Genomic DNA, 25,758 nt, shown 5'->3' with positions numbered 1-25,758 from the left:
AAGTAGTAGGTGGTGGTCCCAGAGTGATAGTAGGCAGGACATTGAAGTAATGGCATTTTTATTGGGAAACACATTTTCAGACCATCTGCACACACAGAGGTACTTTAATATAAAATCACTTCCCTACTTATGCATTACTTTGACTGAGGAATGCTGGAACACGAAAGTGTATACAGTACTTTGACAGACGACTGTGTTGAAAGTTGTCTCGTACACATTTGAAATGCTGTGATTTCCTAAGTGGAGACCTGTGGTGTTCACATATAATAACAAATACTTTCTAAACCAGTAAATCTGCTGCTATCTAACTCTGAACCAGGGGTGATTTACAAAGATTGTGTAAAAGCGCAGTAAAAGGGCCAGGAGCTCCAGAAGGTTGAACAAATTATTCCACAATAAACATGGAAGGGTTCTTTACATTTACCTAAAGTAATACATTTCTCATGTGTAAACTCTGATATATGCCAGGAAAACCAGGAACATGTACTTGATTGGCCTCGGGAATCCAGGATACATAGGTCTGTCCTCGTAGATATTATTTGGCAAAGCCAAAAAACTAGGCTTTGCATATACCTGTTTCTGTCAATTTATACTTAGAAAATCGGTATCTTTCTCCTGTGCCACATTAGTTGTTTTGAAAGCTTTTTATGATCAGAGATGAATTAAGCAATTCTGACAATTTCTAAATTCCAGCAATTTAGTCACTAAAGAGTTCCAAATAATTTCCATTTCTCATACTATTATAATGACAGATAACCATTCTGCTACTGCTTTTGTTACAAAAATTGAATTGGCCACACAACCTTGGACAAAAAAATACTTTTATGAGGTTTAATAGAATGCAGGGGACAGGTGAGGGAACAAGGAAGAAAGCTGAGAGGGGTAGTTAGAGAAGCTTCTATGTCAGCTTGTAACCACTCCAGCAATAGTGAGCATATTGATAGTATTAACTAGCTGCCTGTCACACTTAACTGTGATTTCCTACATCACGTGCTGTTTGTATTGCTAGGTTTCCTGACTGTCTAATAAGACATGCACACAAGTAAGGATTCCCTGTTGTGTATTCAAGTGTTGGTCACTCACATTGAATTGACTTACTTAGCATTTCCTGCTATCAGCAAAACATACTCCCTCCCCACATATGTCTAATTGAAGATTTCCTTTAGCAAGGTTACAAACCCCCAAACAAGACATTTCCATACAAAACACACCCCAATGTAACATAATAAGTGCATTTGCGATTATATGCACCACTAATTGAAATACAATTCTACAATAAATTATTTCTATATGATCCAACCACAAATAAGTTATTTATAAGTGATCCAGCCACAATAAAAAAGAGGAAACTTTTTAATTCTATCTATACTGGAACTGGAATCATAGAATCATGTACACATTCAAATAAATCAAACAAGTAGCTATAAATCAATTTAATAAAGCAATCAAAAGGGAAATACATATTAAAACTGTTTGTTATAACAGGTTCTTTCGTTAGCCCAATAGGTGTGCAGGGTGGTGGAGATATTACCGGACATGAAAGGGAGAATTTACAATGGTAAATGTAACAAGCATGAAGTGAATGACTTTCTGCTTTAGTCTGCAAGGAGCTGTCATCAGACATATGTTTTGAGTGTTACGGACTTTCTGGATCCCATTTCAGCTTTAGCCGTCCTCGCACTATACAACATGCACTTCTTCACATGTAAAACCTGCATAATGTTTGGATGTAGAATACTTCTTCCTCTAACAATAAGATCTCTCGTTGACTGTTGCATCTTACAAGAAATGTTGTTAATAAATGGGATTTTTCTTTCTTCCTGGTCAATGTTGTATATATCCAGTGAAGACATCACCATGCGATCTAGGTAGTAGAAATCTGTGGCAGAGACAGATGCTTCTTTTGTTATTCTCCTGTGTTGATAACAAATTCTCTTTTATTTCTTCCAGGTTAACAGCATGGAAATGTTGTGAATCTCCACTTAAGATATCATCACATCCGTGTAAATATTTCCGATGCTTGTCAGTGTCCTTTATTGATGGAGGAACGTGGTAGAAATGAACAGCAAACAATCTGTGGTAGCGTCGGGTGCTTTTTGCGTTTTTCATTACACATGATAGCCTGAAATAAACATTGCAAGCAACAGGTCAAAAGTGAGAAACTATATTAACTTGAGCTGTATGTATAAGGTTTTGGTGCTGGGTTGAGAATTGAACCTAATTAAGAACATGATCTAAACCATGGTGGTACTTCTAGAAAGTACAACAGGGAACCGTAGTTCTCTGTTTATCACATCACGCAAAAGAATGATAACCAGATAAGTGTCACCAAGAAAAATAAAGATAAAATCGGCAGATATTGTAACATTGAGACGTAAAAATAATGGAAAATATTATTCAAAAATCTTTATGTTTTCCGTGCCATAGACTTAAAATATTACTTAAAGTGCTCACCATAAGAGGTGCACTGTAGACTAATATTGGTACTACATACTCTATCATGACATGTTCACAACATTCTTATAATGTGATCGTTTGTATTTTCCATTCTTATCAATAATACATTTAAATGTGTAAAGCCCAGAGAAAAGAAACAGACAGTTCCAACTGCATTCAGTGTAGGAAATAAGAATAATTGTACTATTCACTTGGTTAGTATTTAGAAAGCTGTGCATTTTATGGTGTAGATTATAAGACGTATGTATTCAGTTGCCACATCAGGTTAGATCCAGCCCTCAGTATAACTCACAGTATTCTGTTTAAACATCTTATTCATCCTAAAGAGAGATACGCAGCTGTCCCTACAAGGAGTGAGAGAGACAACACGTACTATAGAGAGCAAGGAAAAAAGTACCTGCTGTCCAGAATGGGAGACATAGCATTACACTATAGGGAGCAAGAGACAGCATACATAGCAGGGTACAAGAGGGACAACAAACTACAGGGTGTGAGAGACACCATACAAAGCAGGTATACAAATCCTTTATACTTTATATTACTAGTCACCAGAGATTGGGGGCTTGTTCTGTATGTAAGTGATCATGATCATGTGGACTATATATTACTAGCCACAAAGGATACAATGTACAATCAGCTTCCTATGTGCCACTGGAGCCAATTAGTGCTCTGGGCACTGCATGCTACTTGGTATGCTAGAACCTGACAATTGCAAGTGCAAAAAGCACATAGATTGGGAGACAGCCAGCAGGGGAGTTCCGGAAAAGGGAGAGAGGTTGTAAGGGTATAATAAATATACTAGTTAATATAATGTACTATACTAATAGTCATTAAAGAATGTGAGTTTATACTGCATACTACTAGTCACCAGAAGAGAATGGGGGTCTTTACTACATACTACTAGTCACCAAGAAATAGGGGTCTGCACTGTACAGTACTAGCGACATGATAATGGGGGTGCTGAACTCTGTACTACTACCCACCAGAAAAAAAATCTGCACTATATACTATTAGGAGCTATATGATGGGGGTCATTACTGTATACTTTTAGCCAGCAATAAATGGGTGTATTTACTGTATACAACTAGGCACCAAAGAATTGGGGTCTGCATTAGTAGACACAGTAGAAGGGGTGGTCTGAACTGTATACAATCATGGTCAAAAGTTTTGAGAATGACACAAATATTATTTTTCACAAAGTCTGCTGCCTCAGTTCTTATGATGGTAATTTGCATATACTTTAGAATGTCATGAAGAGTGATCAGATGAATTGCAATTAATTTCAAAGTCCCTCTTTGGCATGACAATGAACTTTATCTCAAAAACAACATTTCCACTGCATTTCAGCCCTGCCACAAAAGGACCAGCTGACATCAGGTCAGTGATTCTCTCGTTAACACAGATGAGAGTGTTGATGAGGACAGAGCTGGAGATCACTCTGTCATGCTGATTGAGTTAGAATAACAGACAGGAAACTTTAAAAGGTGGGTGGTGCTTGAAATTACTGTTCCTTTGTTAACCATGGTTAGCTGCAAGGAAACATGTGCAGTCATCATTGCTTTGTACAAAAAGGGCTTCACAGATAAGGATATTGATGCTAGTAAAATTGCACCTAAATCAACCATTTATCGGATCATCAAGAACTTCAAGGAGAGAGGTTCAATAGTTGTAAAGAAGGCTTCAGGCCACCCAAGAACGTCCAACAAGCACCAGGACTGTCTCCTAAAGTTGATTCAGCTGCGGGATCGGGGCACCACCAGTGCAGAGCTTGCTCAGGAATAGCAGCAGCCAGGTGTGAGTGCATCTGCACGCACAGTGAGGCGAACACTTTTGGAGGATGGCCTGGTGTCAAGAAGGCCAGCAAAGAAGCCACTTCTCTCCAGGAAAAACATCAGGGACAGACTGATATTCTGCAAAAGGTACAGGGATTGGACTGCTGGGTACTGGGGTAAAATAATTTTCTCTGATGAATCCCATTTCAGATTGTTTGGGGCATCTGGAAAAACGCTTGTCCGGAGAAGGAAAGGTGAGCGCTACCATCAGTCCTGTGTCATGCCAAGAGTAAAGCATCCTGAGACCATTCATGTGTGAGGTTGCTTCTCAGCCAAGGGAGTGGGCTCACTCACAATTTTGCCTAAGAACACAGCCATGAATAAAGAATGGTTCCAAAACATCCTCAGACAGCAACTTCTCCCAACCATCCAAGAACAGTTTGATGACGAACAATGCCTTTTCCAGCATGATGGAGCACCTTGCCATCAGGCAAAAGTAATAAAGTGGCTTGGGGATCAAAACATCTAAATTTTGGGTCCATGTCCAGGAAACTCCCCAAAAATCCCATTGAGAACTTGTGGACAATCCTCAAGAGGCAGATAGACAAACAAAAACGCACAAATTCTGACAAACTCCAAGCATTGATTAGGCAAGAATGGGCGGCCATCAGTCAGTATGTGGGCAAGAAGTTGATTGACAGCATGCCAGAGTGAATTGCAGAGGTCTTCAAAAAGAAGAATCAACACTGCAAATATTGACTCTTTGCATAAACTTAATGTAATTGTCAATAAATTGTCAATAAAAGCCTTTGACACTGCTGTCTATCCATTCAAGCTTCTCCTCCTCTCTCTTTTAAGGCTACCAGCAAGGTAGTGGTCTTGAGTCACTGTCATTCCATTTTTGGCAGACACACAGCTCCCTAAGACCTGGAGAGGTAGATCAGGGCAAAAGCAGTACTCTAGTTACAGATTGTCTCTTTCCTGTTAGGGTAGAGATCTGGATCGCAACGCCAGCCTGTCTTCAGCTATCACTGGGTAGTGAATGCCAATTTGCTGTTCTCTGGAGTTGCTATATAAAGGCAGAAATGACCTTCCTTGGAATTCCAGGACCTGCCTGATTGGTTATTTTCTGTGTTTACCCTTTCACAGATAGTAGATGATTTGCTTTTGATACATTTAGAGACAAGTTTTGTTCTGTCACTATACAGCAGACATTGTTTAAACAAGTAAGGTTGCAATCCAGAGACATTACATTTAAATATATAATGTAGTTATCTATCTGTTGATCTTTTCTCTAAGCTAGTAAGCTAGCACACACAGACACACAGCTAAACAAGGGCAAGAGACCCCCCTGGTGTGATGTACATTCATACAGGACTGGTGGACAATAATCCTTTTGCCTAAGCTGAGACAATGGACTAGTTTGCAAGACAAGAAAACCATGCTGGCATTTTAACTACTTACAAACAGAATATATATAAGCATAAATATGACTGAGAAATATAGGGAACCAGAGGGCTAGAAAAAGTATATGTTTTTATAGTGCACAGTTTGTGAGAAATGAGGTGCAGACTGGTTAAGGTTATATTAATACATCGTTTCACCACATTCCTCCCACACTTTTTTAGCCCTGGTTCCAGGGTGTCTGTGGCATGCCCCAAGCAAACTTCCTCCCCCAAGTCCATAGTCTCTGGTCCAATCCACTGAATTGACCCGCTGGGTTGTCACCTGGGTTGGCACCACCCCCCTCCCCAAACATCACACATGCACATAAGTTAAATACTGACTGTTTTTTCATGTAGCACACAAATACTTGATAGCTTATTTGTACACTGAAATTTAAAGTTGATATTTGTGTGCTGCATGAACAGTCAGTATTTAACTTATGTGCAAAACAGAAAACTCATTTTCACCCCTTGCATTGTAACATGGTTTTGTCCAGGAGACTTAAATAAGAAACTTCTTAATTTAAGTTCCTTAATGAATCAGGCCCAAGATGTCCAGAGGCATGCAAATGTTGGGTCTCCAAGCTGCCCAGTGATGCTGACCTGTCCTTGCCTAAAGCTCCCTCATGTATCTTGAAGACAATGGGGTTGGCTGTGGCCTCTGTTGACTTCACCAGCTTGTTAGTGATGTGGTATGGAACATGTGGGTGTGTTTGCAGGGGAGGCATCAACTCCTCTTCCAGAACAATTGGCTTTCCCTCCTTGGGACTTGTCTCCTCTGCGTCAACCACTCATAAAGGTGGTGTGGCTTACTCCCTGCTGAGGGATGAAGTTGGTGCAGGCAGTGCCTCCTGGCATCCACCTGTTCAATGTCTGCCTCCCCCAGTGTAACATACAGGACAGCCAGTGGTTGGCATTCACTTGCCAAGTCCTCATCCTCCAAGCCTGCAAATGGCCAGTTGTAACACAGCTCAGACTGGTCACTGAGAGTTTCACTGTGACTGACCTTTCCCCAGGGAGGAGGGAGGGAGTTGCAGGCATTGTTTCCCTACATCCACCTGGTCAAGGTCGGCATTCCCCAATATATCTAGTGGTTTAGCTGGTTACAGACTCTCCCCTTTAGCTGCCTCCTTCCCATCATTATCATCATCCCCATTTATTTATATAGCGCCACTGATTCCGCAGCACTGTACAGAGAACTCATTCACATCAGTCCCTGCCCCATTGGAGCTTACAGTCTAAATTCCCTAACATACACACAAAGACAGACAGAGAGAAAGGGAGACTAGGGTCAATTTTGATAGCAGCCAATTAACCTACTAGTATGTTTTTTTTTTTGGAGTGTGGGAGGAAACCGGAGCACCGGGAGGAAACCCACGCAAACACGGGGAGAACATACAAACTCCACACCAATAAGGCCATGGTCGGGATTTGAACTCATGACCCCAGCACTGTGAGGCAGAAGTGCTAACCACTTAGCCACCGTGCTGCCCAGCATTCACTTTAACGCTGTCCTTCCCCAGCCGGGTTGGTTGGGGAACAAGGTGTCTTACTGTAGCTGAACTCATAACATCAGCAGCTTGATGGGGCATCTTATCCTTGGGATTGACCTCCAAAGGGTGGGTGACCACTTCTTCGGCTAGTGGAAGAAGCTGTTGCAGGCGGTGTCTTTCGGGATCCAACCATCAGCACTGGTCTTGCCATATTGGGCTATTGAGCTATCCAAAATCTGATGCCTCTTCTTGTGCCAGTTTAAAACACTCCTCTAAGCATTCCAACTGCTCCAGGGCACTCATCTTGGGACCTGGTGGAAGAATCCACCTTCGATAGTCGCTGAAAGCATTGACCGGGTTTTCTTGATCACAGTTGAGGCCCTGGATGATTTTCTTACAATCCCGATAACAATAGGGATTGTAATTCAGCTGACATTCAGCTACTAACGCCATCCTGTCCATTCCTTCCAAAGGATCTATTGGGACGAATGACCAGGACTCTTGCTGCTCATTCACTTCTGCATAAGCGACAGGCCCCATGGTAGCCTGGCTGGATTGCTTGGCATGAGTGCTGGGATTCAACACTGTTTCAGCTGGCTTCTCCTTTGAACATTGACTCAGCAGACTCGGATTTTCTTGAGCAGAAGCTTGGATCTCTTGAGACAGTTGGCATAACTTCCAGGTTACAGATTTAACAAGCATCTTCCACTCAGGTTCTTCAGTCAGGTCTAGGTTTATAGCATCCTCTTGGCACTGCAAGAAGCCATCCACGAGGGCTCTCATCTGCTGCAGAATTTTGGGTCTCCTTCTCTCTCTCCCCAGACATCGAAGAAGTGCTTCCAGGGATATGGGCACTCGTTACGTATTGGTGAAGGTGGTAACTCCACATTCTAGAGCCTTACTGCAATGCCTTCATCTCGGACCGCTATCTTCCTGGGGGACCTATAACACTTCTGTCCCTTGCTGTGGGGCTGGGACCTACTCTATTCACAGTAGGGCTACGACCCACTGCAGCATACTCTGTGGGGCTGGGACCCACTCTACTTGCTGTGGGTTTACAACCCACCACTGTGTAATCTGTGGGGCTGAGACCCGCGACTCACTCTCAAATCACAGGGCCCTGACCCAAAATCTCACACTGCTGGCTGGGTGCACGGACTCACTGCCAGGCTGTAGTTGGACCATAGCTCCAACCTACTGCAGTTGTTATACTTCCTCAGGGGCTCCTACCCACTCTCATACACGGTGGGTCTGGGACCAACTACCATGCACTCTGCTCCAAGGGCTTCCGGGCCCTGCACAGTATCTGTGGCAGGGTTCTGTCCTGCTTTCACTACACTTATTACCTCTGAGAGGGCATGTGGACCCTAATCCAGCAGGTACAATGGTCTTCTCTTTTGCCACACTTATCTCGCATCTAGGCAGACCGTAATCCTAGCCTAATGCCAGGGTCACTTGTCTGTAATCTGTAATCCCCCTTGTAGGATATGACCCACTATTCTGTACTGCCCGAAGGGTGAACGTACCGACCCCGAGCCAGTACCATTGTCACTATTGGATCCTTTTGCAGCTCCCTACTACTGGTTACTGGTACCCAAGCAACTATGTCACAGACTGTAGTGTGCAGGGTTGGTGCTTCTGATATTTGCAGAGCCCTGGACCACGCCTTGTGTGTGATCCTCTGCAGCTCTATCCATCTTGCCTAACCGGGACTGGGTGATCCCACTGCGTGCCACCAATTATGATGATACCGGGTTTAATGTAACCCTCTGTGCCGCACAGCTGGCCTACCCGGTACATATCCAAGGTTCAAAATCACCCAGGCAAATATCTGAAATAAAATGCAGAAATGACCTTCCCTGGAGTTCCAGTACCTGCCTTACCTTTTCAAAGATAGCAGATGATTTGCTCTTGATACAATTAGAGACAGGTATTGTTCTGTCGCTATACAGCTGAAGTTGTTTAAACAACTAAGGTTACAATCCAGAGACATTACATTTAAATATATAATGTAGTTATCTATCTGTTAACAATTTCCCTATGCTAGCACCCACAGACACACAGCTAAAAAAAAAACAAGAGACTCCCCCTGGTGTGATGTACATTTATACAGGTCTGGTGGACAATAATACTTTTGCCTAGGCTGAGACAATGGACTAGTTTGCAAGATAAGAAAACCAAACTGGCAGACATTTTAACAACTTACAAAGAGAATATATACAAGTATAAATATGACTGACAAATAAGGGGAACCAGAGGGCTAGAAAAAGTATATGTTTTTATAGCCCACAGTTTGTGAGAAAGGAAGTGCAGACTGGTTGAGGTGATATTAATACCTTGTTTCACCACAGTCCACAATATGATTCTTGTAGAATCCGTATACATCACAGTCATTCATGTATGACATGTTAGGGCTGACAGCAAATACCATAAACTTGAAGAACAGGGAGGTGAGGTCGCCTATAGAAGCCGCCTTTCCCGTAGAGCTGGACATGCTCACAGGTACACTATTATTTTATTTCCTGTCCTCATTGTAAGAGCCATTTTCTCTGAGCCAAATGTCTGAGGGTAAATGGCTGCCACCAGAGAACCATGAGTTCTGTGTCTACACACGTAGTGGACCAATATACACAGGTTAGATCATACAGTGTCGGACTGGGGCATGAAGGCAATGGTAGGGGCCCATGAAGGATTTATTTTCCATCCTGAAAAAGAGCCATACTCAATGCTATAAAAATTCACTTACATTTTAAAGAACTTTTTCTTGTCAACTTTGATCTGAATGATGCTCTACTCGAAGCTGAGTCACTTATACCATATAAGGATGTGCATGTGCTGCTAACATAGTGTAAACAGTCTGAAAATATATGATAAATTATCTTATCTTACCAAAGTCATGACATCTGTGTTTGTACGCAGAGTCAGGTTTATAATGGGCCTGATGGGACTGCTGTCCCAGGGCTCCATATTGAAATAGACCCTTGAACCTAGTTGGCATTTTTTTTTATTTTATTTTCCAAGACACGGGACCAGGAGATCCTCTCTCGGGCGGCCCCTTTTGCTAAGAGTCATAATTAGAACTCGTAACTTATGCGGTTCGTGGCTGACTGGGTTCACGTGCAGTAAATCAATATCTTTTCTTTTATGATCAGGGCCTGATCAACCACTAGGCTGACCAGGCTGCAGCCTGGGGTGCTGGGTCCCGGGGGGCGCGGCGCTGCGGGTATTTTTTTTTTTTTTTCATTCTGTTTTTTTTTCATTCATTATTTTTTCGGGGTGGGGGAGGGGGGGTTTTCCGCGGGGGGGTGGAGGGCTCGACGATCAAAAGCATTGGTGGTCAGTGGTTAGCAACACACAGCCAATCACCATGCTGCCTGTTGCTATGCAGCAGACAGGAAGCAGGACGTCTTCACTTCCTATCTGCTGATCTGAGGAGAGGAGCGACGCTGGCACAACTACAGGTAAGTGAAGGGGGGAACTGCCCTGCATATCTATAGGGAGGGGGGGGGAACTGCCCTGCATATCTATAGGGAGGGGGGGGAACTGCCCTGCATATCTATAGGGAGGGGGGAACTGCCCTGCATATCTATAGGGAGGGGGGAAACTGCCCTGCATATCTATAGGGGGGGGAACTGCCCTGCATATCTATAGGGAGGGGGGGGGACTGCCCTGCATATCTATAGGGAGGGGGGGAACTGCCCTGCATATCTATAGGGAGGGGGGGGAACTGCCCTGCATATCTATAGGGATGGGGGGGAACTGCCCTGCATATCTATAGGGGGGGGGGAACTGCCCTGCATATCTATAGGGAGGGGGGAACTGCCCTGCATATCTATAGGGAGGGGGGGAAACTGCCCTGCATATCTATAGGGGGGGGAACTGCCCTGCATATCTATAGGGAGGGGGGGGACTGCCCTGCATATCTATAGGGAGAGGGGGGAACTGCCCTGCATATCTATAGGGATGGGGGAACTGCCCTGCATATCTATAGGGAGGGGGGGAACTGCCCTGCATATCTATAGGGAGGGGGGGAACTGCCCTGCATATCTATAGGGAGGGGGGGGGAACTGCCCTGCATATCTATAGGGAGGGGGGGGAACTGCCCTGCATATCTATAGGTAGGGGGGGAACTGCCCTGCATATCTATAGGGAGGGGGGGAACTGCCCTGCATATCTATAGGGAGGGGGGGAACTGCCCTGCATATCTATAGGGAGGGGGGGAACTGCCCTGCATATCTATAGGGAGGGGGAACTGCCCTGCATATCTATAGGGAGGGGGGGGGAACTGCCCTGCATATCTATAGGGAGGGGGGGAACTGCCCTGCATATCTATAGGGAGGGGGGGAAACTGCCCTGCATATCTATAGGGAGAGAGGGGGAACTGCCCTGCATATCTATAGGGAGGGGGGGAACTGCCCTGCATATCTATAGGGAGGGGGGGGGAACTGCCCTGCATATCTATAGGGAGGGGGGGGGGAACTGCCCTGCATATCTATAGGGAGGGGGGGAAACTGCCCTGCATATCTATAGGGGGGGGAACTGCCCTGCATATCTATAGGGAGGGGGGGGACTGCCCTGCATATCTATAGGGAGAGGGGGGAACTGCCCTGCATATCTATAGGGATGGGGGAACTGCCCTGCATATCTATAGGGAGGGGGGGGAACTGCCCTGCATATCTATAGGGAGGGGGGGAACTGCCCTGCATATCTATAGGGAGGGGGGGGGAACTGCCCTGCATATCTATAGGGAGGGGGGGGAACTGCCCTGCATATCTATAGGTAGGGGGGGGAACTGCCCTGCATATCTATAGGGAGGGGGGGAACTGCCCTGCATATCTATAGGGAGGGGGGAACTGCCCTGCATATCTATAGGGAGGGGGGGAACTGCCCTGCATATCTATAGGGAGGGGGAACTGCCCTGCATATCTATAGGGAGGGGGGGGAACTGCCTTGCATATCTATAGGGAGGGGGGGGGGGAACTGCCCTGCATATCTATAGGGAGGGGGGGAACTGCCCTGCATATCTATAGGGAGGGGGGGAAACTGCCCTGCATATCTATAGGGAGAGAGGGGGAACTGCCCTGCATATCTATAGGGAGGGGGGGAACTGCCCTGCATATCTATAGGGAGGGGGGGGGGGACTGCCCTGCATATCTATAGGGAGGGGGGGGGAACTGCCCTGCATATCTATAGGGAGGGGGGGGGGGGAACTGCCCTGCATATCTATAGGGAGGGGGGGGAACTGCCCTGCATATCTATAGGGAGGGGGAACTGCCCTGCATATCTATAGGGAGGGAGGGGGAACTGCCCTGCATATCTATAGGGAGGGGGGGGAACTGCCCTGCATATCTATAGGGAGGGGGAACTGCCCTGCATATCTATAGGGAGGGAGGGGGAACTGCCCTGCATATCTATAGGGAGGGGGGGGGGACTACCCTGCATATCTATAGGGAGGGAGAGGGGGGACTGTCATGCATATGTATAGGGAGGGAGAGGGGGACTGTCATACAAATCTATAGGGTGGGAGGGAGGGGCTGCCATGAAAATCTATAGGGAGGGAGAGAGGTTGATATGTATGAAGGAGGGCAGAGGAGGGGGGCTGATATATGTGACTGGGGGAGTTTTGATGTGACGGGGGGGATAGCTACAGAGTGGAGGTAAGGAAAATAGCTGCAAGGGGTATGGACGCAGGGTGGGAGGTAAAGAAAATGGCTGCAGCAGGGGTTAAGGAAAATGGCTGTGGGGGGGGGTTGGGGTTAAGGAAAATGGCTGCAGGGGGTATTTAAAAAATAGAGCAGCTTTGGGGGGCAGAATCTCATGATTGTGTGGTGGTCACATGGGTGGTCTCAGCAATCACTAGAATACTAAATATTAGTGAGATGAGGCTGGTAGAGGTTTGTATTTGATTGACAACAAATATTCAGAGATTGCTTATATATGCCTGTCCAATGGGGGTACTTTTAGCTGGCCATAATGGAGTGTTTTGTTTTAACTAAAGGGCCTAATCATTCAGGGTTTGCATTATAATACATTTTTGCATTTTCAAAACAGGACGCCAACTTTCCAGAAGCCAGCGAGAGGATAACAAAGTTGCAAGAGAGAAGAGCAAGAACAGGTAAGAGACAATGGCACAATCTGTCTAAATTTGAATGCTGGAGAATACACCTGAACATTCATATTCAGGAGTGTTCCTATACACCTATATATTCGGAGGAGGGGGGTGGGGGGGGGGGCGCTGCGGCCGTATTAGCCTAGGGCGGCCAGAACCCTTAATCAGGCCCTGTTTATGATTATATTAACAAGTGACAATGATTTTCTGTGTGTTTTGCTGGGGCACATATGTATTTTTTTGTATCCTACAGTGTGTTGTGTCTGTCTCAATACGGCAAGTGCTGTATATGCAGAGCGTACCTAGACACGTATTCAAATAGCAGACGTTTCTTCAGATCCGCTTTTAGTTGAAAACGGACATGCGTATGCCTGTATTATGTGCATTTTTAGAAAATGCACATTGCATTTATTTTGTGTGCCTTAATGAATCAGGTTTTGAAAGAGTAACATCAAGGACTGTGTATTACTGAGCTTATTGATATACATGCAGGTCCAGCTCCTGCCGGCCCTGTGTATACCGTATATCATTAAACTCAGTCAGTACACAGCCTTTGATATATTAATGTCAAATATTGGCTTTGCTTAAAGTATTTGTGATGTTAGATTATCAGTGGGCTCATTCAACCAACTTTACTGACACTGACTGCAGTCACACTCGAAATCAAATTGTCCAGCCCGGAGAACAGCGCAAACAGGGTGCTGGCAAAGGCAAGTACTCTGCAAGTATTGGGGCCCTTGAATATTGGAGGGACTTCATGAGTTTTCGGGGTCCACCTTTATTACTGTATGATGATAAAAAAAAAAAAAAAGAAAATATAAGTTAAGATCATCATCATCTATTTATTAACATCATCTATTTATTTATATAGCGCCACTAATTCCGCAGCGCTGTACAGAGAACTTATTCACATCAGTCCCTGCCCCATTGGAGCTTACAATCTAAATCCCCTAACATACACACACATATTTGCATATTAGTATTAATGTCAGACAGGAACATATTTTAAACCTCTCTAGGAGTGGTATATGAGCAGAGGTTACATTTGGAAAAATTATTTTTGTTCTATGACAAGTTTACAATTAATAGCTAGGAAAGCAACACACAATACAATCACTAACTGCAGCATGTAAAAGTATCAATCATTTTTAAATAAAATGTTTAATAAAAAAACATAATTTTAAAATAATGAGTCAGGCTTCTTCCTGCAAGTTCTATCTTAGTCATGGAAGACAAATGTTTTGAGCAGCTCCAAACAGTGTTTAAATATTTGCTTTATGATTGCTGCCACATAAAATTAATTTACTGTACGGAGGTCAGGGCCGGACTGGCCATCTGGCACTTCTGGCAAATGCCTGAAGTGTCAGATGAGTGTGAGAGTGCCAGGTGCGAGAGTGCCAGGGGAGAAGGTGGTGCAGTAAGGTGTGCGAGAATGCCAGGGGAGAAGGTGGTGCAGGAAGGTGTGTGAGAGTGCCAGGGGAGAAGGTGGTGCAGGAAGGTGTGTGAGAGTGCCAGGGGAGAAGGTGGTGCAGGAAGGTGTGTGAGAGTGCCAGGGGAGAAGGTGGTGCAGGAAGGTGTGTGAGAGTGCCAGGGGAGAAGGTGGTGCAGGAAGGTGTGTGAGAGTGCCAGGGGAGAAGGTGGTGCAGGGGGAAATGTGAGAGGGACAGGGGAGAAGATGGTGCAGGGGGATATGTGAGAGGGACAGGGGAGAAGATGGCACAGGGGGAATGTGTAAGAGGGACAGGGGAGAAGATATTGCAGGGAGATAGGTAAAAGAAAGTGGAAAGGGGGAGACATCTTAAGAATGGGAACGTCAGGGATGCAGCCATCATAAAACACAAATAGTTATGAAGGATGGGAATACACAGAGGGGACAAGTTTAAAAAAATAAAAAAAATAAAGTCTTCATACTCCATTCACTTATATTTTCCATATCCCTATTTCTAAAGTTCCACTTGAACCACTGACCTTTGTCCCTGCTCCCGACTGACTGTGTGAGCTGACAACTGTGGATCCCTCCTCGCCCGGCGCGCCCAGTAAGAGAACAGAATGCAGGATACCATAATCAGGTAAGTTCATATATTTTATCATGTGCAATGTGTGTTTGACCATCTTTTCCTGAACTGTGAGCACTAGTGTGTCTGGCATAATGATTTGGGGGCATTTTATGGCATAATATGATTTGTAGGCACTACTGTATGGCATATGATTTGGGGGCAATACTATGACATAATATGATTTTGGGGCACTGCTATATGGCATAATTTGATTTGTGGGCACTATTGTGGCATAATATGATTTGGGGGCACTATTGTGGCATAATATGATTTGTGGGCACTATTGCATGGAATAATATGAATTGAGGATAATACTATGTGGCATAATATGACCTGGGGGCACTACAGTGTGGCATAATATGAACTGGAGGCACTACGGTGTAGCATAATATGAATGGGGGCACGATGGTGCGGCATAATATGAAGTTCTGCTAAAGGCAAGTTTCTCATTGTTGACTAAGATAGGGGTCCAAAGAAGTTGCTGTACCGGGACCCAAACTTCCTCTTGTCGGCCTTGCCTGTGAGTCAAGGGGTTGGATGTCTCCAGGTAAATTATCTAAATGTTTCCTATCTAATAAAACTGGTAGATCACATCCAATTAGCTTTCACCCACCTCCTCCATCTCCCTTAATTTATATAGTGTATTACTTAAAATGAATAGAAAAGACGCATATCCAATTACTGTAGTAAAAAAAATATTTTCCTCTGACATTTTGCTGTAGATGAAAATACTTTTAATGCAGCAATGTGGGTTCAGATGATCATTCAATAGTTATGTTTTTCTTATATATTCTGCCATTACTATTTAATTGAGGGGGAACGGGTACCTGTTAATTATATGTGTGTAAATACTCTGTTGTTGCTATTTTGTGGGAGATTTGAAAAAAGCAGAACATTGGTATTCTACAGTGGTGCCTGTATAATTGGTGGCAGTGTCGGACTGGGGCATGAAGAGCCCACCGGGGGACTGCATTGGTAGGGGCCCATGCAATATTGTGTGTGCGCTACTGCAAAGAGGCATGGCCAGACGCCATGCAGTCATGCCTGCCACTAGCACTAATGTGGTCAACTCACAAGATACATTTTAATTTTTTCTTTTGGTACTTGTTAATTATACAGAAACCACTGTAGCTCCTCAGCGCTGCACTGCTTCTTCCACTTGAAATGCTTTATTCAAATCCACTGCTGCACGCCTCAAGTTACTAAGTAAGTTATCACATCAGTCAGACAGCAGGTTTGAAAATAGCAGCTCAAGTGGAAGTAGCAGCATATCCCTGGCAAGCTACAGCCCATACCAACATTTTATATAAGTTATATATTATCAATGTTTTAAAATATTTTGCACCTGAAGGGCAATTTTTATTCCTGAAAAATATATTTATAATATTAATATATAAAATACTGTCCATGCTCTTACCTATATCAAAGTTAACATTATTTCTTCCTTCTTTCTTTTTAGTCTCTTTCTCTTCTGTCTTCTCTCTTCTGATGTCTCCAGTTTAGCTGTGACATTGGTGGAGGGAGACCAACTTAAAGTCTGATTGGGGAGAATAGGTGAGGTACAGAAGAAGAGAGGAACAATAGCAACGTGGAGTGACTGGCAGCAGAGACGGTGAGTGTGGCTGATGGGGTATCAGGCAGCAGGGAGTGAGGCTGTTGGGGTATCTGGCAGCAGGGAGTGGCAAGTTGCCATTGGGGGAGTCTGGAAGCAAGAAGGGGCAGTGTGGAAGTCAGGGTGGCTGTCAGCAGGAAGGGGGCCTGTGGTAGAGGGATGTTTAGCAGCAGGGAAGGTAGTGTGATAGTTGGGGTGTCTGGCAACAGAGAGAGGGAGTGTGGCAGAGGGGGTGTTTGGCAGCAGCGAGGGGGAGTGTGGAAAATTATGCAAAGCTTGGCTCACACACACATAATCTCTCTCAAACACACTGACTCAAATATCCTACACCCACAAACATACACACCTCCGGGCCAGTGGGACACAATGGGAAGATCTAGCTGCCGTGTCTTATGTTTGATCCATGCTCAGCCTTACTGAGACTGTGTGTGTCTGCTGAGCCCGGATTAGAGGACTTCAGCACACATAGTTACATAAGTGCCAGGGCGGTACTGTCTGTAACTACGGCGCTGGTGGCAGGAGCGGCTGGGGGCCCCTGGCAGAGGTAAGGCTTCCCCCGCCCACACACAGTTAGGGGCAGAGCATTAAATAAAAAAATATAGATATCATCAGGTGCTATGGAATATTAATCAATTCCAATAAGAAAACTTATAATTGAGCTGCTGTTTATAGTAAGTAGTGCACACTTGATGAATCCAAAATTAATAATGCAAAGAAAGCAGCGCTAAAGGAGAATTTATAGTTAAAAAAATATGTTACATACTATTACTTTCCCGTGTTAGAAAAAGCATGGGAACTGACTCAGTATCATTGAAGAATGCATATAATATCTATTTTCTAATAAAAAACCCGAAAAGGTCTACGTATTTAATTCACAGCTATAAGAATATATATATATAATTTATTATATACTATATTGATAATATTTCTTTAAATTAAAAGTAAATATTACAGAGGACTCAATAGTACAGGTCTCTACAACCTAGTGATCAGTTAAGGGCCATATAAACAGATTTAACAGTATAAATATGTAAATTGTCAACATACTCAAAACTTTGTATCGGTGTTAAGCATAACATAGCAGTATTCAGGAACTCAATGCTCGCTGTAAACTCGTCTCACAAACAGGACACACACTATGTTAATGGCAAAGCCATAGCTTATGTTAGAGACTTCTATATAATTAATTTGAAGATATACACACATATAATATATATATATATATATATATATATATATATATATATATATATATATACACACACACACACACACACACACACACATATCTATACTACCCATATAGTATATATTAAATTGTATATTTTGTTATAAAAGTGAATACGTGGACGTTTTTGGGAGATTCTTTTTATTACAGAATATATATAACATTTTTCTCTAAAGCAGTTCCTATGCTGTTTCTGACCAAAAAACAAGTAGTCATTATGCTGTATGAATGAGTGATTAATATCAGGCATTCCCTCATCTCACTTCATTGTAACACCGAACATCCATTCATTTAAACATGATCTGTTTGCTGCATTAAGCCTTTCATATACACAAACACACATACACTTCCACACACAGACACACACACAGACACACACACACTTCCACACACACTAACCTCATCCTGTCTCCAGCTTCTTTCTTCTGTAGCTTGGGGCAGTGTAGGTAGGGGATGTGTCTACGCTCCTATAGGCTGAGTAACTGTTTGATGCCATTTGGAGCACAGCAGAGGATGCTGAGGAGATCCTGTTTGAGCAGGAATCTCCTCAGAACTAAAAAGATACAGGCTGCTCCTCCACTTTCACTGGTCCTCAGTGCATGTTTTAGCCCTGCCCCCCTCAGGAAGAGGGTGGGGTCATTCAGCAGGGGGGCCCTCCGGGGAATACCCCAGCAGCCCAGTCCGACCCTGATTGGTGGTATTGCTGTAGTATGGGGGTGGCAATGTTGTGGTGTGTTTGGCTTAGTATTGCTGATAAGTGGGAGAGGGTATTGCTGTAATGTGGGGGTGATGCTGGATGCTGTACTGTAGGGGTAATGCTGGTTGCTGAATTGTAGGGGTGATGCTGGTTGCTGTAATGTGGGGTAATGCTGGTTGCTGTAATGTGGGGGTGATGCTGGTTGCTGTAATGTGGGGGTGATGCCGGTTGCTGTAATGTAGGGGTGATGATGGTTGCTGTAATGTGGGGGTGATGCCGGTTGCTGTAATGTGGGTGTGATGCCGGTTGCTGTAATGTGGGGGGTGATGATGGTTGCTGTAATGTGAGGGGTGATGCTGGTTGCTGTAATGTAGGGGTGATGATGGTTGCTGTAATGTAGGGGTGATGATGGTTGCTGTAATGTGAGGGGTGATGCCGGTTGCTGTAATGTGGGGGGTGATGCCGGTTGCTGTAATGTGGGGGGTGATGCCGGTTGCTGTAATGTGGGGGGTGATTCCTGTTGCTGTAATGTGGGGGGTGATGCTGGTTGCTGTAATGTGGGGGTGATGCTGGTTGCTGTAATGTGGGGGGTGATGCTGGTTGCTGTAATGTGGGGGGTGATGCCGATTGCTGTAATGTGGGGGGTGATGCTGGTTGCTGTAATGTGGGGGTGATGCCGGTTGCTGTAATGTGAGGGGTGATGCCGGTTGCTGTAATGTGGGGGGTGATGCCGGTTGCTGTAATGTGGGGGGTGATACTGGTTGCTGTAATGTGGGAGGTGATGCTGGTTGCTGTAATGTGGGGGTGATGCTGGTTGCTGTAATGTGGGGGGTGATGCAGGTTGCTGTATTGTGGGGGGTGATGCCGATTGCTGTAATGTGGGCGGTGATGCTGGTTGCTGTAATGTGGGAAGTATTGATGTAGTATAAGTGTGTATGTGGGAGGGAGTATTTATTGCTGTAATTTGGGTACTAATAATGTATTTTCATGGTATTTATTGGTGTAATGGGTGTACTAACCCCCCCCCACGCTCATATTACATTATCTTGTACTGCACCAGCAACGCACACTGCGCCACCATCACCGTGCAACAATATAGTGCATGGAGTCCACAGCAGGTGGGCCTGTGTGCTTTAAATGCCAAGGCTGATTTTTAGTCCCAGTCCGGCCCTGGTGGAGATTTATTGTTAAATTTGTTTTAAATTACCCCAAATCATGTGATCATTGTAAGTTTCTGAAAGGAGTTGATCGGTTAGGAGTTTTACTGGATTTTTACAAATCATTTTAACTATTGATTGTAAATATCGTAGAACAGAACTGTGAAGTTGCACCATACTGCATAATGAGGGCTATCTTGCTAGGCACGGGTGATATGGTATGGACCACAAACCTCCTTTTATGGAAATTCAAAGTGGACAGAGAGCCATTACATCCTCAGTCCCAATTTTAGTATATATTTATATATTTCATATATCATATTTTAGCCTTGTTAGGTTTATATCCTACATGTATGTATTTTTTAATTAAATATACTGTATTGTATGTCTTTTGTATTAAATATATGCCAACGAGCGCCGCCTCAACTCTACACTGATAACCATGTCACACTCCTACCTCCAAGACTTCTCTTGTGCTGCTCCGGACCTACAGAACACACTCCCATCTCCAATCAGACTCCCCAAGAGCCTCCATTTCTTCAAATGTTCTGTAAATTCTTTCCTGTTCGTCAAAGCTTATAAGACTTCCTCCTAACTCCACCCCCACTGCCCTCGCTCCCTACTCACACATCCTCCCACTGTTTCACCCTCCTATGTGTCAACCTCACCTTAACAACCTATGCGTCTTTACTCCCACTTCCTGCATATTCTCTACATCGCCTATAATACATCCTGCCTATTGAGTCTTAAGCACTGTATTATTCCCTTACAGATTTAGAATAAATTTCAAACAATAACATGTAACTTTAGACAACTCATTTTATGTTTGTTATGGAAACTAGTTTCTTTTCTATGTAAGAGCCACATAAAATGATATACTTACTATTATTATTATTGTATAATTATAAGGTGCAGCAATAATCCAGAGCCCTGTAGAGTAGAGGTGAAGCACATTACAAAGACATAGAGGACAGCAGACAAAGAAGGGAAATACTGAAGAATAATAGAGCGATTTTACGCAAAATACATTTATGTTCCTTAATGAATCAGGCCTTACATATCTACACTGTATTGTGCTCTAACACAAGTATTTAATTTAAGATCATATTAAAATATTGCAATTCTTATTGAATTTATGTTTGTATTTAGAGCGGTGGTAGCCAATATCACGACTATGTAAAAGCCAACATAGTTTTAAACAATGTGACAATAGCGATGGGTATAATTGCTATAATAATAAAATGACTACTTACCATATAACAGATAAGAACTTTTTCCGAAGCTTGAAATGACCGCCCACTGTAATATCCGAATGGGCTTAACAGCTACACCACCAAATTGGAATTCAGGCGTGGGGTCTGAGTATTGCCATTTTAAAAGTGGCATTTTCACTCTGTTAATAGTCAGCCACCTACTACAATAAGAGCCCTCCCCCCACACTTACCTTTTACCATCTGGTGTTATAGATTTCAGAGGCAGTCCCTGTCCAACCATCTCCATGCGATTCTCTTACCACAGAGGTGCAGCCTATATCCATGAGAATGGGGGGGGGGGGGGGGCTATATGCAGAAGATATCGATTCAACACTCTTGAGATCTGCCATTTTACCGGAAATTATCTTTAGCCTTGTTTTCAGATCCAAATTTAGCATGCAAAACAGTGGTGCTCCAGTTTGGATCCTCAAAATTTGGATCTGTCAGGTTTCTCTGAATCCAAATTGCACATCTCCAATGCTAATTATAGGACATTGTCTATTTTCAATTAAGGTGTTACTAAGTCTTCTTTCCAATATCACCTTTCAGTAACCTGTAATTTTTTCTGTCTCATAATCTCTTAATCATTACTTTCACAGTACTATAACATATAACATTGAAGGAGTAGCCAAAACATTAATTGGCTACTGGTTGTTTAGCATTTACTATCGGCTATTTACTGACAACTAGGTAGCTTTTTCTTCTTATCTGCGTACACCACAGCACCATGGTATGAATACAATCTTCCCCGTGCAGCTCATTCTGGACAAAGCTGAATGAGCAGCAAGAGTGCAATGGTGATCCACTTATAATGAGAAATCTTAAATTACAAATGAAGTAGGAAATTAAAAGTTTGATGTTTTTCCAGTAATAAAGTTTTACTCGATTTACAATCACATAAAGGGCACAGTTTGTTAGCTGGAAATGTCAAACTTTGCAAGAGTTTGGGCTTTAGCTTGTTACATGCTATGCCAGATAGCCTCAGGGTCATGGCTTGGCAGACATTGTGTTAAAACAATTAAAAGGTTAATTAAGAAGGCAAATTGTTTTGAAACACATCCAAAGACTGCCTTGTTAAAGCAATGCATATACAGTTCATAGTGTATTTCCAACAAGGATATTTTTAAGATGGCAATTACTATTTTTATCAGGTATTACTTTACAACAAAATATTAGATTTTAATAGTGTCTGAATACATACCAAAATGAACTTTATATTCTAACTTCTGAATGAATCTTCCAGTTATATATGCAAAGTCAACTATACAGAACACACATACATACAGGAAACATACAAATGACATATGCTTCATTGGAATTATTTCCAGTTCATGTAGGGCCAGACTAACATAGGAGATGATGGAACTGCTGCTCCAGATGCCCTTCAGAAGGAGGCCATTTGTTTTTTTTTTGTATTAAAACTAGGAAACATTGTAGAATGTTAATTATTAAGTTAGGAGCCCAGTAGGAGGAGCCACACTGACAGACAGGATTGTACCTAATATGTTATATGCTCCCTGATTGGTTGATGTGGATGAGCATATCACAGGTTTGTGACACCATTATGTAACGCCACTCACATGCTTCAATAGTCTCTCTCCCCCCACGTTGGCATCTAGATCCTATACAATTACTGACCATCAGGATGTCTAGCGAGTGACATCAGCCACAACCACTGTCTGTGCTGTAACTCGCAAACGTTTAGCTTGCAGGCCCTCCCTGTGTGAGCCACAGCACTCAGCATCCATCGCTCTGTTCTTGATTCTCTCTGCCCTCTTGACCCCACCCCCTCTCACCTTTTACACTCCCTCTCCCCAACACCTTCCAGCACCTTGCTCAACTCTTCAATCTGTCCATGTCCACTGGAAAATTTTCCTCTACCTTCAAAGATGTCAACTTGCCATATCCGTCCTCAAAAAGCCTACTCTTGACCCTTCTAACTACATCTCTCTCTCTCATCCCTTTCACCTCCAAATTACTGGAGCAGCTCATCTATAACCACCTCACAACCTTCCTCTCCTCATACTCACTCTGGCTTTCATCTGATCCACTCCACAGAGATGGCCCTTACCAGTCATCAACGACCTTTTCTATGACAAGTCCAATAGTCAATTCTCCCTCCTTGGCCTCTCTGCCACTTTTGACACCGTGAACCATTCTCTCTTCATACACATACTTCACTTCATTGGTCTTCATTCCACTGTCCTTTCCTGGTTTACCTTCTACCTTTCCAATTGCTCCTTCTCTGTTTCTACCCTAAACTCCTCCTTCCCTCCATCTGCCCGCGGTGGTCCTAAAAGGGTCTTTCCTTAACCTGCACCTCTTCTCACTATACACCTCTACCCTTAGAGAGCTTATCAACACCTTTGGTCTATAATGAGACCCAAATCAACCTCTACTCTCCCAACCTCCCCCCCCTCCTTCCTCTCTCATATGAACAGCTGCCTCACTGCCAGATGTCCCTTATCTATCTTAAACACAGTGTTTACACCTTCCCTCCTCTCCCTCACAGTGGAAAACATCATGCTCTCCTCTGTTCCCCATGTCTGCTGCCTGGGTGTCCCTGTTGACTCCTCTCCTTTGCCCTCTATATGCAGTCCCTTGCCCAATCATCTCACTTCCACCTTTGCAACATCACCAGGATTAGACCACTCTGCAAACTCGACACCACCAAAACCCTAGTCCATGCTCTCCCAGCTCAACTACTGCAACCTGCTCTTTCTGGCCTTCCACACATCCACCTTTCCCCTCTTCAATCCATCTTCAATGTCATGACAAGATTGATTTTCTTCTCTCTCCCTCTGCTGCTGCCTCCACTCTCTGCCAATCCCTACGCTGCTTACCCATCCTTCATCCTTCTTAGAATCCTATTCAATCTCCTTGCCCTCACCTACACAGCTCTCAGCCTTTCTATCCCCCCTATATCTCCAACCTCTTCTCATTTCACACGGCCTCCTGCCCTTTCGGCTTAGCCAAGTTAAAAGTATACATCAGCGGCCAGAAATATTTAATAGTGCGTTCCCGGGGGAGCCTCTACTCCAAGCAATGACACTTGTGAAGTTAAAGATCATAGCATAGGGCAGAATATGATCAAGTTATGGGTATCAAATGGAGGAGAATTTAACAGGTGTTGTGACGAAACAAGTTTGATAACATTTTAACCAGCCTGTCCCTTGTTTCTCACATAATGTGGATTATAGCAAGTACTTTTTATAGCCTTTGCTTTTGTTCCTAGGTTCAACAGAGTACAACTGCAGTGTCTAATTATATGTGGATAAGAGGACATTTTAGCTCATTGTAAATGTATATTGTTTATTGTATATTGTTGATGTGGCAGTGAGGATGTTATTCATTGTCCTTAAAATGAAGCCAGGTGGGTTATGGGTAAGGATCAGATTGCAGGATACATGTGAGGGGGAATGCTAATTAGTATCCATTGTTCTCAACAAGACTACTCCAGATGTTTGGTCTACATGCTGGCAGTGGTAGTACAGCTCATCTCCACTCTCCGTCCACCCCCCCTAGTCCAGGACTCACCAATGTTTGACAGGGAGAGACCCAGGGGTTTGCCCAGGGAGGGCAAAGCACTGTGGAAATTTGAGCCTCAATATAAGGAGCCACTCCAGGGAGAAGGTGATGTTCTATCTGGGAAGTGATGGCTGGAAGCTGCAGTATGGCTGGTTTTTTATTTGCTTTTCTCTACCAGTGAAATATATCGGCAGATCCTTGGGTCGTCAAGTCAGGACAGCCAGGTGACTGTAACTCCTTAAGCTAGTGGGGTAAGGGACAGATGATGTGGTGAACCTGACTGCCATTTATTTACTGTGTGTACATAATATTCTAGTGATTGTTTTTTTTTTACAATAAATTTACTGTTGTACTTTTCTAACTGCATTTGCCTGAGTTACTAATAAGAACCTTAGAAGGTACTGGGTAGGTTACCCTGGCCTAGGAAGGCACCTGTGGATGGCCAGCCAGAGTGAAGTGGGTAGAATTTCTGCCAGAAACCCGGTATCTTTACAGGTGTGTTGGAGATAATGCAGGATATCCATTTTATAAACAAACCAGATTCTCTCTATAACAGCAGCTAGAGTAGGAATCAGTGGCGCTATATAAATGATGATGATGATGATGATGAGGGTCTGGCTTTTTCCAGCATGCAGTATTTTGGCACCTTACAGCATTAAGAATGTACCATATGAGTCTCTGAGTGTATTTAGATGGAAGTGAACACAGAGGAGGGAATATGAGATTGACCTTGGTGTTGTAACTGGGATATATCTTTGGACACTCCCAGAATATGTGGAGCAGGTTTCCTTTCTTTATGTAATACCGACAACAGAGGGGTGAGGAGTCAGGGAAACTTTTTATGGAGCGAAATATGTATTGCTATTAAAGGGTGAAGAAGGGACATAATAATCTGTCAAATATGTTGATGATCTTTTAATAATATTTTTATGACTATTATCATCAACAAA

At 43.6% G+C, this 25,758-nt stretch overlaps 1 long non-coding RNA gene across 2 annotated transcripts; it reads right to left on the bottom strand.

Annotated features, from left to right (window-relative positions):
- Nucleotides 1–1,491: 1,491 nt before the first annotated feature.
- LOC142157764 (uncharacterized) lies at nt 1,492–18,668 on the bottom strand. Of its 2 annotated transcripts, XR_012692614.1 has the most exons (4): nt 18,573–18,668; nt 16,751–16,836; nt 13,917–14,060; nt 1,492–2,122 (listed from the first exon to the last, which is right to left on the bottom strand). It is a non-coding gene; the product is annotated as an uncharacterized LOC142157764 (long non-coding RNA). The 2 variants fall into 2 exon arrangements; XR_012692615.1 differs by lacking the exon at nt 13,917–14,060.
- Between the last annotated feature and the right edge of the window lie 7,090 nt (nt 18,669–25,758).

Source organism: Mixophyes fleayi, chromosome 5, assembly GCF_038048845.1.
Source record: "Mixophyes fleayi isolate aMixFle1 chromosome 5, aMixFle1.hap1, whole genome shotgun sequence".
In the NCBI taxonomy this organism is placed as follows: domain Eukaryota; kingdom Metazoa; phylum Chordata; class Amphibia; order Anura; family Limnodynastidae; genus Mixophyes; species Mixophyes fleayi.
This window is presented reverse-complemented; position numbering and strand designations above follow the sequence as displayed.